At 36.4% G+C, this 16,049-nt stretch overlaps 1 protein-coding gene across 3 annotated transcripts in view; it reads left to right on the top strand.

Moving 5' to 3' along the window:
* The first annotated feature begins 462 nt into the window (after positions 1–462).
* LOC129731910 (uncharacterized) overlaps positions 463–16,049 on the top strand; it is a 527,400-nt gene continuing 511,813 nt past the window's right edge. For all 3 annotated transcript variants that reach the window (XM_055692286.1, XM_055692282.1, XM_055692283.1), the window contains exon 1: positions 463–2,419. The gene's annotated coding sequence lies outside the window, so the exon portion shown is untranslated. The remainder of the gene's footprint in view (positions 2,420–16,049) is intronic.

Raw genomic sequence — 16,049 nt, 5'->3', positions numbered from 1 at the left:
AGCTTTTATAATATCGGAAATAGTTTATGCTACAACTTTGCTGAAGACTCTATGGCTCAAAAACAATTATTTAGGGGTCAACATAATTTCGATCCCGTTTTTGCAGCTTCGGAAACAGTGTACATTGCATAAAACTGATTTGAAAACCTTGAGGAACAAACATTAAGATCCTCACATTTTGTATATGAATCGTATCCAAAACTGTATTGTTCACTTTCTTCCCCTTAGTCATCGTCAAAACATTGCTCGCTGAGCATCAAATTGGCAGCCCTGCGCTGCACACAGTTTCATCGAGATTTTCCGCGCGCTGCACCAACAACGCCACCACCCACTCTAGCGACTCTCCCATCACGAATCTCGTGCTCGCTCCAATGTTGCTGTTGTTGCTACTGCTGGCTGCGACCGGCTGTTTTTCATGTTGGCTAACTGGTTCTGCTGCTGCAGCGGGCAACATTAGTCGTATTCCGGCATTTCTTACGGTCGGTCAAATCAACTCTCTCTCTCGCGCGCGCTCGAGCAGCAGCACCGGGGGCACTGTTGGTTTCGTGTTTTGGCACGTGCGGTAAATTTCGCGGAAAATACTAGCGGAACGAACGGTTCCCGGAACCTACGCGCCGGTATTGCGTTTGTTTTTCTTGCCGTCGATGTTTCTTCCCGGTAAAAGGATCGCGGCATTCTTCGGCATCGCGGAAGGCTGTAAATAAATAATTAACGTTCTTGAATAAGTGCGGAAACATAGTGAGAACGAACAAGCTGGTGAGGTGGAACTTTTGTAACTAAGGCAGATAAGAGTAATAAAAACAAAGTATCCAGCAGCGAGAAGATCCGGTCCGGTTTTGTACAGAGTGAAACGTGTTTTTTTTGTGTTCGTGTTGTCCCACACCGATGGAGGGAGGCTTCTGGACAGGTCCTGTCACCGCTGTCTGATAACGCCGAAACGGACTGTCGACCTGTTACGCCAATTCACGGGAAAAGTTTCCAAGTGTTTTACCATTTCCCGCTCTCCCTTCAACACCCTCTTTGTCACGCTCACTGGCTCCACTTCTTTGTGTATCTGTCTCTCGGAACATGAACCGTTGAAAAGTTTTTGAGATGTTTCCCTATCATTATGCGATGAATAGAAAGGATTGCAGTATTTGAAATTTGTAGTGGTGCTTTTAGAAACAAAAGAACGCAAAGACAAAGTTCTAGCCGAGTGAGACGCGATGGTTGTTCGTTACGGAAACTCAACAGTTGGTTGAGTTCAGCAGGAACCGTGACATAGAAGATCAATTTTTCCGTCCTGGGTGCGGGTGGACAAGAGGAGCGAACAATTTCAAGTGATAATAGAAGAGTTCGAGCCGCTCAGTCGTCAAGCTTTTCAAGAGTTTTCGTAACTTTGAGGCGTACGAAGAAGACAAGAAATTGCTGCTAGACGGGGATCGCTGGGCGGGTGTGTGCGGTTATGATTTCGAAGAAGTTCGTGATGGTTTTGTTTTGATTTCTTACGGATGGGTGTGCTGAGTGCGGGCGTACAAAGCCGTAGACAGCGTGGTAATCTTACCGTTCGGTCCGAGTGCGGAGAGCAGAAGTCAAAAAGCGGCAAGTGAGTGTGCGATTTCAGATATATTTTCGGTTACCCGAGCCAGACGTGCGGGGTTTGGAAATATTGTTTACGACGACCGACGTCAGCTGAGGCAAAATAAGAAAGAGCTACGAGAAGGCAGAGAACGATCGCATTTTGTAATTCACTTGCCTATTTCACAGTCGCTAGTGCTGGCAAAATGCATTGAGCAATTTTGGAGTGCGAAATATTTCGAGTGCAGAGAATAAGTGTGTCTGGAGTGTTATTTTCGGTTCGATCGGCCCCGCCGGATCCGCTTGCAATTGTGGTGAATTTTGATGCGGTTTTGTGAGTTCGCAGCAAGCACGGTGCAAAGTTTACTGAACAGGCTGGCTGCGTTGCTCGCGGGTTGGATTTTGCGAAACCGGTTTTAGCCGAGCGCCGAAACCGATGCAGAAAGTTGTCCGCGGGAGGACAAGAAGAGCGAGTTAAATTGCCGGGAAGCAAGCGTCGAACCGCGCCGATTCCTCTCCCTCACAGTGTTTTTTTTTCTGGAAAGTGTACCCGCCCGGTCAGTTCGTGCTGGCAGAGAAGAAATAAAATTCAATAAAGTGAAGTAAAAGAGGAAAATAGCACGTTCCGCCGATTCAACGGAACGGCCCAAGCAGTGAACACATAAATCTCGTAGGTGAGCCTGCCAGCAAGCCAACCAAACCATAGTCAACTAAAGCGACCGGAGTTGGCCTTTCTCTTCCTCGTTTCAAGGCAGTCGGCCAGCGAGCGATTTTTTGCAAACTGGCTGCCAGAGAAGTCGACGCCGCCGCTGCTGCCATCGTCGTCGTTGTTGCAGTCTTTCATACGTGACTGCTTCCAAAGGTAGGCCCCAAACTCTCCGATGGTGACCGACTCGGAATGAACAATTATCGCATTACAATTTTAATTAGTCCTGGCTTCTGGCTCCGGATCCGCGTGCACGGTTGATAATGACCGATAATAAGTATGTGCCGCTCGGTCGGCCGCTGCTGGCCATTGACGGCTGGGCTGGGTGATCACGCAGTTTGCCATGTTCCATACCCGTGGGACAGCGGAAAGTGCATCTAGTGACTTCCACCGCCAGCAGTAGGGCTAGCCGGCAAAGCGGAACGAGCGTTACTGTGGGTATTTATTACACTAAATCGGTCATCAATCGTTATGGCTGATTGATTTGTTACGGATAAACAGTGGAGCCTTGAGCGGAGCGCATAAGATTTGTGTCTTGTGGTGTTTTTCAGACTGTGTTTTGATTATGTAATAAAGTTATGATTTATAATTAGCTTGTTTTGAACAAAAGCTACTAACTAGCGAAAATCTCAGCAACGATGCCACGGCGTGTAGAAAGAACAACTTTATTTTAAAAAAATGGGCATCGCCAAAATCTTCACCATTTGAAAATATAGCTTTTTACCTTTCATTTGGGACCCTCCGGAAAATCATCCATCGCGGGCTTTCGAACAATTTTTTTTTCTTAAAAAAGTATTCTGACAGCAAAGCGTTTAACTACCGAGAGGATGGTACGGTGCTAAAAATGAAAATAAAAATGCAAGAACTTTCGAAAAGACGCAGTGAAGATTGTAGGTTAAGTCGAGTGCAACTTTTGCTCATACTAGATTTTTTTTTCAAACACCCCTAAAATTTGGAATTATGGTCAAAATGCTGTTTTTTTCACCTCAGCGCATAAAAATTATTTTTAACTCATTTGTTTTCCAACCGATTTTGAATGTTTTAGGCGTTTTGGGAAGGGAAAAAATAGAGATTTTAAAATATATACAGGTTTGTACTAGCTTTATTAAAATATGTGAGTTATTCGAGCGTAAATCTAATGTTTTAAGCTTCTCCACGCAAATTTTCAACTTCACTTGAAATTTGTCAGTTATTTTTGTAAGAAAAGTACTACAAGTACACAAACACTTTGAAACTATATTCAATCTAGTATATAAAAATGGAATTCCGTAACGTTTGATCTTATTGATATTATTCCCTCAGTCTCTGAGGTGTACAGTAATCATCATTTTGTATCGTTCTAAATCAAAAATAGTAAGCGGTGACATGTAGGTTTTTCCACATGAAAATGTTCGCTGATGTTCAGGAGAGACATTTGAGAAAAAATAATAGGTATCTAATTACTAAAACTTGAGCTATTATTCACAAAACTACGTAAAACATGAGAAATTATGACTTTTTGTGCTAAATTTGCCTCTAAATCAAAACTCAAAGCGATGGCATATGATTCTTTTTTCACTAAAATGTTTGTTAATGTTCAGGAAAGACATTTGAGGAAAAATAATTAGTATCTGATCTCTAAAATTTGAGATATTATTCACAAAACTACGTAAAACATGCAAAATTATGAGTTTTTATATTTAATTCGTCTTCAAATCAAAATTCAAAGTGATGACATGTGATTCTTTTTTCATTAAAATGTTCGTTGATGTTTAAAGAAGACATTTGAGAAAAAAACAGGTATCTGATTACTAAAACTCGAGATATTATTTACAAAACTACGTGAAACATGCAAAATCATGACTTTTATGCTGAATTCGCCTCTAAATCAAAACTCGAAGCAGTTATCTGTGATTTTTACTATAGTAAAATGTTCGTTGTATTTAGGAAAGATAATTTAGGGAAAAATACTAGGTATCTGAATACACTTAGGTCGCTTTTTACGCGTTTTTTTTTACGCGGCTTTTTTAAGCGGATTCCGGAATGAAAAAAATCATATATCATAGCTTTGAATTAAGATTTAGAGCAAATTGAGCCAAAATATTCATGATATGTTTTACTTAGTTTTGTGAATAATATTTCTTTTTTCAGTTATCAGATAACTATTATTTTTTCTCGAATGTCATTCCTGAATATCAACGAACATTTTATTGAAAAAAACACGTGTCGCCGCTTTAAATCTGAAAATTGAGATACTATTCACAACATTACGTTAAACAAGAAAAATGATGAATATTTGAACTCAATTTGCCTCTAAATCAAAATTCAAGGCTATGATGTGTAATTGTTCTTCATTGAAATGTTTGTTAATGTTCGGGAAAGACATTTGAGAAAAAATAATAGGTATCTTATTGCTAAAATTTGAAATATTACGTAAAAAACTACGTATGTTTGAAGATGATTTTCTGCATACAGAAAAACACATTAAAATATTCTTTTTGAAATTTATATAAATTATACATAAAATACATGCAAATTTTTTACTTTTTGAGCATGAGCTCAATTCGCCTGTGAATTAAACTTTTGTTTCAATAAAATGTTCGTTGTTTCTTCAACATCTGCAAATATTTTCATGCAAAAGAATCTATGTTGTAATTTGGTGCGAGCCGAGCAGAAAAAAATACATTTCTGATGTTTTCGTAGCTTCGTGAATAGTAACACATTACGGGATTCGAAATACTTTTTTACTTTTACCAAAACTAGTTCTTGGGACATTTGGCTGGAGGAAAGGCCGCATTTCATTGGTTTATTTTTTTTTTTGAAATCCGAAATGGCGACTTCCAGTTTCTGTAAAACATCCCCAAATCACAAAATGCAATCCAATATGTGTATTTCCGTTCTGTGCGTTCTCAGAATGTTAAAGTACTAAAAGTGATGATGGACGTATAAGATGTGAAATATTTTTCAAGTGAGTTGTGCTAATAATGCAATGAATTATAAAAAATGATTACTAATTTTGAAAGTTTTGATCCCGAGCATCGCCGGGAACGTTCAACTAGTTACAAATAAAATAGAAGCTGTTCTATGTGAATCGGCAGATATTTCGCTGAGTAATATGTTTCTTAAGAAAATCAGAATTTTTCACTCTCATCGAACAATAATATTTGGACTGTTTATTTTACGGTACTATGAATGGAAAAGAATGCAAGTACATACTTCTAATGTGACCAAGTGTAGATTGTAGCTCTAGTCGTGTGTTACTTATGCCCAAACTTGAAGTTTTTCAAATACCCATAAAATTTGAAGTTATTGTCAAAACTCCGCCTTTGGTCCGTGGTTTATATGTTTATTTTCAACTCTGTTATTTTTCCATCAATTTTTTATATATAGATCGTTTTGGAAAAAGAACATCCATAAATGACGTAGCTTTTTTTGAATCCTCTCCCCCATCGTAGCAGTTTTCTTAGTTTCATATTTGCTACGTATCTTCTTCCCCCCGTCACATTTCGTCACAAAACTGCAAACCCCACTTCCCCCCTCGAATGCTACGTCATTTATAAATGTTCCCAAAGGCGAAAAATAGAGCTTTCAAAATGTATAGATAAATCTATAAATTTCACTTAGGTGTACGTGTAATGAGTAATTTGAAAAAAAAAATAAAATATATTATGTTTTTTTTTTAATTCGAGAACAAATTTTCACACATCTTTATAAAAATGTACTTTAAATGGTCTATAATTTGTTACAATGGCATCAGAAGTTGTTGCATTTTCTTCCATTTGTAGCACCGTGGAATAAACAGGCCAAATATTATTGTTCCATGAAAGTCAAAAACTCTGATTTTCATAAAAAAACATGTTACTCAGTGAATTATCAGCCGATTTACAAAAAAAAGCTCCTGTTTTATATCGTAATTGAATATAGTTTCAAACTGTTAGTGTACTTGTAGTACTTTTATAAAAAAAATAACTGACAAATTTTAAGTTAAGATGAAAATTTGCGTGGAGAATTTAAAAAAATTAGATTTACGCTCGAATAACTCAACATATTTTAATGAAGTTAGTATAAATCTGTATATATTTTGATGACTCTATTTCTCCCCTTTCCAAAACGGCTAAAACATTCAAAATCGGTTGAAAAACAAATGAATTAAAAATAATTTTCATGCGCTGAGGTCAAAATACCGGCATTTTGACCATAACTTCAAATTTTAGGGGTGTTTGGAAAATTTCTAGTATGAGTGAAAGTTGCACCCGACTAACTGACAACCTTCACTGCGTCACTTCAAAAGTTCTTGCATTTTTATTTTCATTTGTAGCACCATTCTATGTTCTCGGTAGTTAGACACTTTGCTGTCAGAATAGTTTTTAATGAAAAAAAAAAGCTGTTCGAAAGCCCGCGATGGATGATTTTCCGGAGGGTCGCAAATGGAAGGTAAAAAGCTATGTTTTCAAATGGTGAAAATTTTGGCGATGCCCATTTTTTTTAAAATAAAGTTGTTCTACGATACACGCCGTGATGCACTTTTGCTTTCGGTTGTTTGGTAATAAATTTAAGCCGAGATGAATGAATAATGTATTGAAGTTTTTGGCTGAGATAAATTTTATCAGCAATTGTGCCAAAATTTTGGTTGAGTTTACGCTAGTCTCATTCCTACAACATCAAAACAATTTTGTTGCGGAAAAAGGTAATTTAAAGTATAAGTTGTTAGCTGGCATTGAAGGCGATTATATGAGAACAAATAAAGTTTTATCATTCGCCATTGCTTTTTAATGGTAAATATTATGATCCCACGGAACAATCTCACAGTTTTTAGCATTTGATTCATTTGCAGAGGTTTTAAAACGACCATCCTCATGCTACAAGTTGATTTTGTCAAATCTTCTTTTATCGGTCTACGATCAACTTTCCTAAAACCCTTCGAAATTCAACCAATAAATCAGTATGGCGTTTAATCGCTGTTATGACATAATTGGCTTGCTTTATTATTAACAAAAGCTGTTATCGAACCATTTAGTTTTAGACAAAACAAAAGTGCACTTAGTAATGTGGTTTGAGCTTCTCATCAAATCGAAAATAAGATGGATTAGTCAACCAAATTGAACTCGTCAGTTGCACCTTTTGCTACTGTTACGTAGTTTTATCGGTGATTAACGCTGAGGTGATTTTATTTTGCCAATTATGACTTTCAGATTTGGATTAGGAGTGCCATTAACAAGTAACGATTATAACGTAATTTTTTTTTAACAATTCACCGATACCTTGCTCGCTATAGTTCTCAGCTGTTGACACTAATTCATTACCTTCTTTTTGGATTATTACAAATTGCTGGTTCCGAACTAGGTTATCTGTAACTAGCTTTTTTTCCCCGGGTACCCGAGAGTTTGCGTATTGTTAGGCACACTTTCTTCGAGTACAACTCTGAAAAAAATGAGTAAATAAATGTATAAAAAATCTGTACTGTAATTACTCTGTAAGCCCAAGATTATAGTTTGAGGTGACATGTTGCATTTTCAGATTTTTCACCGAATACAAATTTTCAAAGTTAAAAAATTACTGACTAGCAGTAAATTAAATAAACGGTTTATAATGAGCGGATTCAAAGAATAAGGATAATACCGAAGAGCAGAGTTAATTCCTTCTTCGAACCCAAGTAACACACGTTGGTATTGAATAGTTGACGTTACCTATTCCATGACATCAATATCACCAGAAAAGCGCAAAACATGAAGGCTAGTAGAACAAGTACCGATAACTGCATGAAAGCAAGCCAACTTGATATAATTAAGTGGCAAAATACATCTCGAGTACTAATACGGCAATGCGCAAATCTGTTGCTATGACAACTGTTAACCAGCGCATGCGCAAATGTGTTGTGTCTGCGCAGTGCAACTAGATCGGCAATTTCTTTTTTCAGTGGCAGTTTTAATTGATCATAAAATGATGACAAGAAATAATATTCAACCATTCAAAAAGAGTTGTTTCTTTCGCTTGAATATTGAAATTGTTATCGCATAGTTTCAACGTTATCAGAATATAAAATCTAACAAAACTAGAAAACGTTGTTAGATATACAATAACAAAAATCTGAAGTGATATTGGTTACACTGCAAGGGTTTTGTTTATTTTTTGATGGCGCGTCAAAACCGCTCCGAATAAATGTAGAAATCGTTCATATAATTTTAATAAAAATTTGATCAAGTAATTTTAAGTTAGGTGTTAAATGCTACGACTACTGTACTAAGGAAAAGCATTTTACAGGTACGTAGTGTTGTTATTAGTTTGTGTAATGTCTTTCGAAAAGACCAAGTGATAGTGATTGTCATTCTTGAACTCATGTTATTAAAAACATCTCCAAAACCAGAAAAAAACGAGCTTGTTTTCGAAATGCGGTTGTATTACTGATGAAAAACAACCTCAAACACAATATAATAACACAAGTTTTCAATTGCGCTTGTAGTACACTTATATGACTACTTTCGTTGTTACTTATTTTCTAACATGTTTTGTGTGTTACTTGGGAATCAAAATAAAGCTTCGGAAACAATAATAATGATAGATTCAACCAATATTCTGGACAAAAGATTCAGGAAATAAAAATCATTTGAGGTGAAATGGTATCAATACCCACAAAAAGCCGACTTCGAACCACTGCTTCGAATTTTCAAAAGCGCATGACTCGGAAGTAGTTAATACGTTCCCTGTGAAAACGCTATTTTATGTTTGCTTCACTGCAGCAAGCTAAAAATCGGTTATATGTGGTGTTAAAACCGTTTCACCTTAAACATTTCGTGAAAAAAAGATGACATTTCTGGGAAATACTTCTTCAAAAATGTATTAATTTCGCAATTCGCGTGGGAAAACCTTGCAAATTCTAAAATTACTGTAAAAAAAGTAACGCAAAAATGCCGAAACCGCGAAAAAAGGATGCGTGAAAATGATTCCGGCTTATTAGGTGCGTAGCTAAGTTCTCGTTGTTTTTTGTTAGCAAAAATGCAACTTTATTTTGAAAAAGCATATAACCGCTTGGAAATGGTCTGGCGCGTTACTAATAATACTAAAACAAGCTGTCCCTGGGTTTAACATGGATCAATTTCTTCAATTCAACGTCTTCGACAGTCGTCAACATAGAAAATAAACGTCTTCATAGTGACTTTGAGCTGCATTTCCGTGAACTTTGTTGACTATCGATACGCTCCAGTTGTCGTTTGTATTGAAATGAGAAAAGTAACATCTCCAACAAATAACGATTATTCGGCACTAAATCAGACTTCATACAACTAAACTAAGAGTATATAACTCCACAATAATATCACTAACCTGTTATAGTGGTTTGTTTACCTTACATCTCAGCTTGGTTCATTACGTTTTAGATATGTCAAAATCGAACAGTTTTTAGGTTTTTTGTTAAATTTTTGTTCCCAGATTATAGTACTTAGAATTATTGAGAATATTTTACGACAAACTCATATTCAGATTATTTATTTTGGTACGTTTATATTTAGAAAAATCACGTGTAATACTTTTGGTTCTACGGTGTACCGTTATTGAGTAGTAGATCAAGCACAACTTATTTGAGATTTTTTAGAAAGAGCGCGCTCGATTTTTGAATTTTTTTTTCTGATCTTTCATTTTTTCCAGTTTGAGCTTTAACACCTGTGTTGACTAGTGTTATATAGCAAACTTTCAGAATAAATTTAACACTAGTTATCCTAAATAGGATAGGGAACCTTTTTGAACAGCTTTTTGAGCCTCCTGTGTATCGAGACGAATCACTCGAAATGTGTAAGATAATATACAAACAAAACTGTATCAATTTATCTACTACCTTTATCTCTGTCAGTACTTGTTTTCAGATTGTAAAACTGATTTAGTAAGCTTCAACGGGAATCAACTACAGTTACCAATCGAGGAACGCAATTTAGTCAACCCGAACATATTTGAAGCAATTCGCATCTGTTTTGCAGGGGATTAGTTTTAATAAAATTATTGTTTTTTCAAAGATTTATTGGTTGAATGGTATTTTATATATTCGTAGCTAGCTTAATTAAAGTTTTCGTTTTTAGCATTGAAACTGTTGGTATTATTCAAAGCTCGTGAGTTCAAAGCCCGTTTCCTTCGACGGATTTAAATAGACGCCACTGCTTAAGCCGCTCCTTACCCTAGTTATAATAATTTATGTTTGTGACATGTGGAAGAATAAAAGATAAAATTCAAATGTTGATTTTCGAGTCTTCAAATCATTTATCCATACTTGTGATCGAAGCTATGAATAAACAAATGAATAGGCTCACGCAGAAATAGATTTGGCTCTTTGTATGTCACAACTTTGATTGCGTTCTTAAACTTTCTTAAATTTTTGAAATAGAAAGAATGATTTGGAGATTCCTTTTTTCACTATTTCGCTTAGCAGCAAAACTTTAACTTAAAACATTTACTCATTATACAGGTCGGACTCGATTATCCCGAACATCACAAAATTTTTCATTCCGGATAATCGAGTTTTCCGGATAATCGAAACACACAAAAAATACTGAAATTTTGCGATTAACGAACATAAAAGAAATATTTGTTTTATTTATGTATGATGCAGTGGCGTAACCAGAAGTTATTTCTGAGGCGAAAAAGGGAAAAATCTTAAGTAGCAAAAAAAAAAAATAAATTCGACATTGATTATTTTCACTTAAGTCGAACATGTCCCAAACATGCTGGAAGTGACTTAAATGGTAACAAATATACCAGAAGGGATGGTAAAGGCAAAATTTCGGAATTGAAAACGGACACAAAAAAAATAAAGTTCCGGATAATCGAGTCTATAATTCTGGATAATCGAATTCCGGATAATCGAGCTCCGGATAATCGAGTCCGACCTGTACTAATATTTTTCGGAGAAAAAAAACTTTGCATAGCACAGAAAATGTACTTGTACGAAAATGGAGAAGTCTTGAAAATCGAAAAGTTGTCGAAACAAATTAAAAAATGTATAAAAAGTACAAATAAGAACTGTACAGTGCGCTTGCCCAATGCTTCTTGTTCCGATGCCAATTCGAACAGAACTGAGCATGCATAGGCAGAACGAAAAATACTGGCATAAAGAGGCGAGAGAGAGCTTATTTAAAAATAGTTTCATTTCTCTCCGAGGGTGTTTGTTGTATAGTAAGAAAGCGCCAAATAAATTCAAAATTTTAGTTGTCATCTGTTAGGTACATGCGGAGATTGAAAATAAAGGGTTTATTCTGCTTGAGATTCAAAATAAAAATTTGGAAAGAACTGAAATGATCCGGTAAAAACAGTCAACATTAGAAAATTTCAAATTTGAAAACAACCTATGAAACGGGTTTATTTTTCCTTTAATAAGCCGTATTAGTGATATGTTGTAGGATAGAAGAAGTTTTATTCATACTTTGGTTTTCGAGTCTTGGAACCTTTCCTCTCATTCGTGCACGTACCAGTAAATAATGCCGAAAAAATAAGTTAAGACTCAACATCAATGAGTTTTGGCTTTCACAAGAAATTAAACACAAAGTTGAAATTTATTTCAGAAAAATATGACTTGTGTTTTTTATCTAAGTTTTTTTAAATATCTCTAAATTATAACAAAACTTTCGATAGAAAGTCTAAGATGGAGGGATGAAACAATACCTTCAGGGTATTGAAGGTTGAGTTTTACAGGGTGTTCAATAAGTTATTCTACTCTTCATCATTGTGTGGGCGCGCAACATGGGCATTCTGTGTATTGGTATTGGTATCAGCTTTAGCCTCATATATAGGTTAACTAACCGACGCGTCCGGTGTCGACTTGCTGTCATTTGTTGTTTGTTGCGCACGATGAAGGAGGAGTGAGCGAAAAAGAGCACAATACGACGCCTTCAAGCAATGGGAATCCATAAAGCCGCGAGCAATTTTCGAAATAAAATCAGGTTGTCTCGTGGCTTTGGCGATTATGTTAGTATGCTGTAGATTAAACGTAAGTTTACTATCTATCAAAACTCTAAGGTTACTAACGTGGTCAACTCTTGTTAGTTCTTGTTTATCAATTTGATAGATGAATACAACTGGATTCATTTTACGGAGGAAGGTCATCACTCATCACTTGACAGTTACTGCAAACCAGTGTTGCTGAATATCGCTTCATTACACTCAAATACGCTGTGCAACCAGAAGTACCGTAAACTGGGGTGACTTTGATCACTATACCTCTGTTCTGAAAATGTGGTAAAAAAGCGCTCGTAGTACTTGGGATTTGTCGTAATCTTCACTGATTGTGTGGATATATGTTCCCATTGCTACTATTCATGCATTTCCTGCTATTTAAAGAGTGTTTTTCGAGCTAAAATATTATTTGAAAATAAAGTGTATTTTTGGCGATTTTTGTTGCATACAAACAATCGGTTCAAGCAAATTCAAAACAACAAGTTGCAATACGTAAAGTGTTTTTATTTTGTTCCCAGATTAGTTCTTAAGATGAACAAATATTATAACAATACATTTTATTGTTATTTTTGCACGTTTTTCCTCGAAGGCAATGTTGAGTCCCAATTTTCTCCACAGCGTATTACATATTTATTCTTAACAAAAACCCAAGACGTGAAGTAACATACAAATTTGGACAATTTCATAAGTCATATTCCTCGTGGACTAGTTTTTGACGATTTTAGACCACCTTCTCTCTCAGTGAATAATCATTCATATATATTCTAAAAATTTTGTATGAATCTTGGACATTCGCCATTATAAACTGTTCACGTAGAATGCGAGTGGCCCCCAAATTGCTCTCCATATTTATAAACTCGTTTAAGTCGTTTAAGGCTGTTCAATTTAGTGAAAGTAGCAAAGTGTTACTCCAAATTCATCAAAACAATAAAGTGATCAAAGTCACCCCGGAATGTTTATTGGAGTAAAATTTTTAAAGCATATTTAAAAACAGCAAAATTGTTGCTAAACTTTTGAAGTAGTGACTGAATCTTTTTCAATGCATGCCAGTACTTATTTTAAAAATATCAGAGAATATAGTTTTTCATAGTATATTCTGAAAATATTTGAGATACAATCAAAAAAGTAATCAAAGTCACCCCAGTTTACGGTACTCAGTACAGTGGCAACAGAGCATACACTCATAAATGAAACGAACGTGTTGATTGTCTCGTGCCATGGTGAGTAACTTAGGTATGAGAAGTTTCTTTTCTCTTCGCACTATCTTCGCTTCGGACCCGATCAGATCAATAGGAGTGGAAGACAGAGGTTTTTTTTCGTGGTAATCTCATCACTCAGAATATTCAAATGATTCGCATCATTCACTTCATTTGCATCGTTCGCACCATTCGTGCGATTCGCATCAGTCATACTCTTTGGGTATTTTTTTCTGGGTGAACCGAACCGCTTTTTCTGTCCAACAGTGCTGTGTAGCTGTAGTTTTAAAAAATAAAGTAATGAACCACGGCGCGAAAAAAAAATTGAAAGATGTGGAGGAAAAGGCTGATGTTGCCGATGTTTTCAATTTTGTTAAATTCATTTTAAATTCCAGGAAACTATAATAAGTTGACTCCAAGAAACATAATCTAAAAACATATATTGAAAGAATGTCATTTTTTTCTTTTTCAAACATCTCAAACAATACGTGCGAACATCTAAATTATTTCCTTAAAAAACCAACGGTGTTTTTTTCCAATATCCTTTGTAAACGTCATTGGTCTTTCCCGACGCTTCGTTAGATTCGTTCGCTTCGTTCTGCTGTAAGTCGAATTGCTAATGAGTAACTTTTTTTCGGGTGGCCGAATGTGGTAACTCAGTGAAATACAATAGCAGGAGAAAACGTAAAGAATAGAATACACCCAAATAGATCTTTGAGCACTGTGATTTGCACTTGATGATACGATAGCCTGCAGCTATAGTAGCAAGTCACTAGTGAGCAGCGACAATGATGATTATAATAATCAGCAACTTTGCTGCAAACCAGTGTTTGCGATACCAATATACAAACTTATCAAAAAGCCCTGATAGCTCCCGACAGTCCTCGACAGAGCGAATTATCAAATACAGCTTAAGATCGTCTGCGTATACTAGTTTACAGCCAACATCCAGCAGTAAGCCAATGTCATTGAAGAACAGTGTGAACAGCAAATGTCCTGTGTTGCTACCTCGTGGAACGCCAGAGTGTAGGAATTAAAGTCTCGTAGAATTTCATCAGATAAGTATGAACGAAGCCAATCGACGAATCTCTGCGAGCTCCAAGATTTTTGTTGAGTAATATTTCATAGTATAGTCTGATGCTGATTCTGCTAGAATGTGACCGTCCGTCGCATCGTTCGCTAGTAACATTAATTTTTTGAGTCGGAGCAGGCTTTTAAATTGTCCAAAGTGCACATTACCGGCATGCGCGCAGTTCAGTTTCGATTGGTCGAAATCTGCGTTTCAAAAGGCTTGAAAATTTTCAGTAGTACAAAAGTTCACATAATTAAATTCTGCAGTTGGGTGGATGTGCAGCCAATTCGGCCCTGGAGCTCAAACTGCAAATATGAAGGAAGATAGTTTTCAAACCATACTGTGAATTTTGGAGTCCTCAGTCAGCTCGGCAGTGCGGCAAAAGGCCGAAGAGTAATTGCTCGCTGGGTTCGTCTCTTCTTCGTTTGCTTACAGGATGACTTCGTTCAAGTCTCCAAGGACTTTACGCACTTTCGATTTCGTTAGTAGCGCCAAAACCCACAGAAACAGTTACAAAAGTTTTAAAACTTCATGTTTTACAGTTTGAGCTCTAAATGAATTTGTTTGTTCGCTTTTGTCCACCAATTATCCACACAGGCCTTAGAGCGCTCACTGGAAATAGATGAAAGATTATTTCTTTTCGTTTCTGTGAATTTTGGTACCCTTAGACACGGAAGTTTTAAGGGTTTTCAGAGACTTAAATGAAGTTTTCGTAGAAGCGACGAGCCTGGCGAGCAATTCTTCAATTTTCTTCCAGTTTGAGCTCTAAGGCCAAACCTGCTTAAATTTTAACTAGGAACTTAAAAGTGAATGATTGCGAAAAACGAGCAATGCAACCTAGTTTTCGGGAGAAATATAAAATTTACTCAAAATAGGATTTAATGAAACTAAGTTTACGAAAATTAGAACATGCAAGCAAAGCAAAGTCGCATTTCGGCTTCAAGGTCTTCATTGATCTGATCTGGTTTTGGTCTAAAATTAAAACAAATTTGACAGAGTATTGACGGATGGGACCTACAGAAAATAAATGAATAAAACAAGAAACTGAAACAATTCTAAAACAAAAACAAACGAGAGCTTCGTAGCCGCAAGGCTACAGAGTCCGCTTTGATAAGCGAGTGGTCGTGGGTTCGAATCTTAGTAGAATCAGGCCATTTGGTTGTCAAAGGACTTTAACATGGGTTCATTCTCAGGCTCTCTACTACATACCCTTCCTTCCCTCTTACAATAAAACTGTTCTGAGTAACGTATAATAGTTCTTTTCAGGGAATTGTAATTATGACGTGGTCTTGGCTGGAGGAACGAGGTTTCGATACGACTCCTTTTTTTGACAAAAATATAAGTCCAACTTATAATAAACCTGACCAGAGGTGAAGCATTGAGTGCCTCTTCAGGGAATTGTGATTGTGACGCGGTGTTGGTAGGAGGAACGAGGTTCGATAAGACTCCTTACTCTTGACAAAATAAGTCCTTCTTATGATAAAACTGATTTCAGAAATATTTACCCTCTACAGGGAATTGTAATTGGTGATATTGGCACGAGGAACGAGGTTTCGATAAGACTCCTTCCTCTTGACATAATAAGTCTCTCTTAGAACAAACCTGG

The sequence above is a fragment of the Wyeomyia smithii genome, chromosome 3, assembly GCF_029784165.1.
Source record: "Wyeomyia smithii strain HCP4-BCI-WySm-NY-G18 chromosome 3, ASM2978416v1, whole genome shotgun sequence".
In the NCBI taxonomy this organism is placed as follows: Eukaryota; Metazoa; Arthropoda; class Insecta; order Diptera; family Culicidae; genus Wyeomyia; species Wyeomyia smithii.
This window is presented reverse-complemented; position numbering and strand designations above follow the sequence as displayed.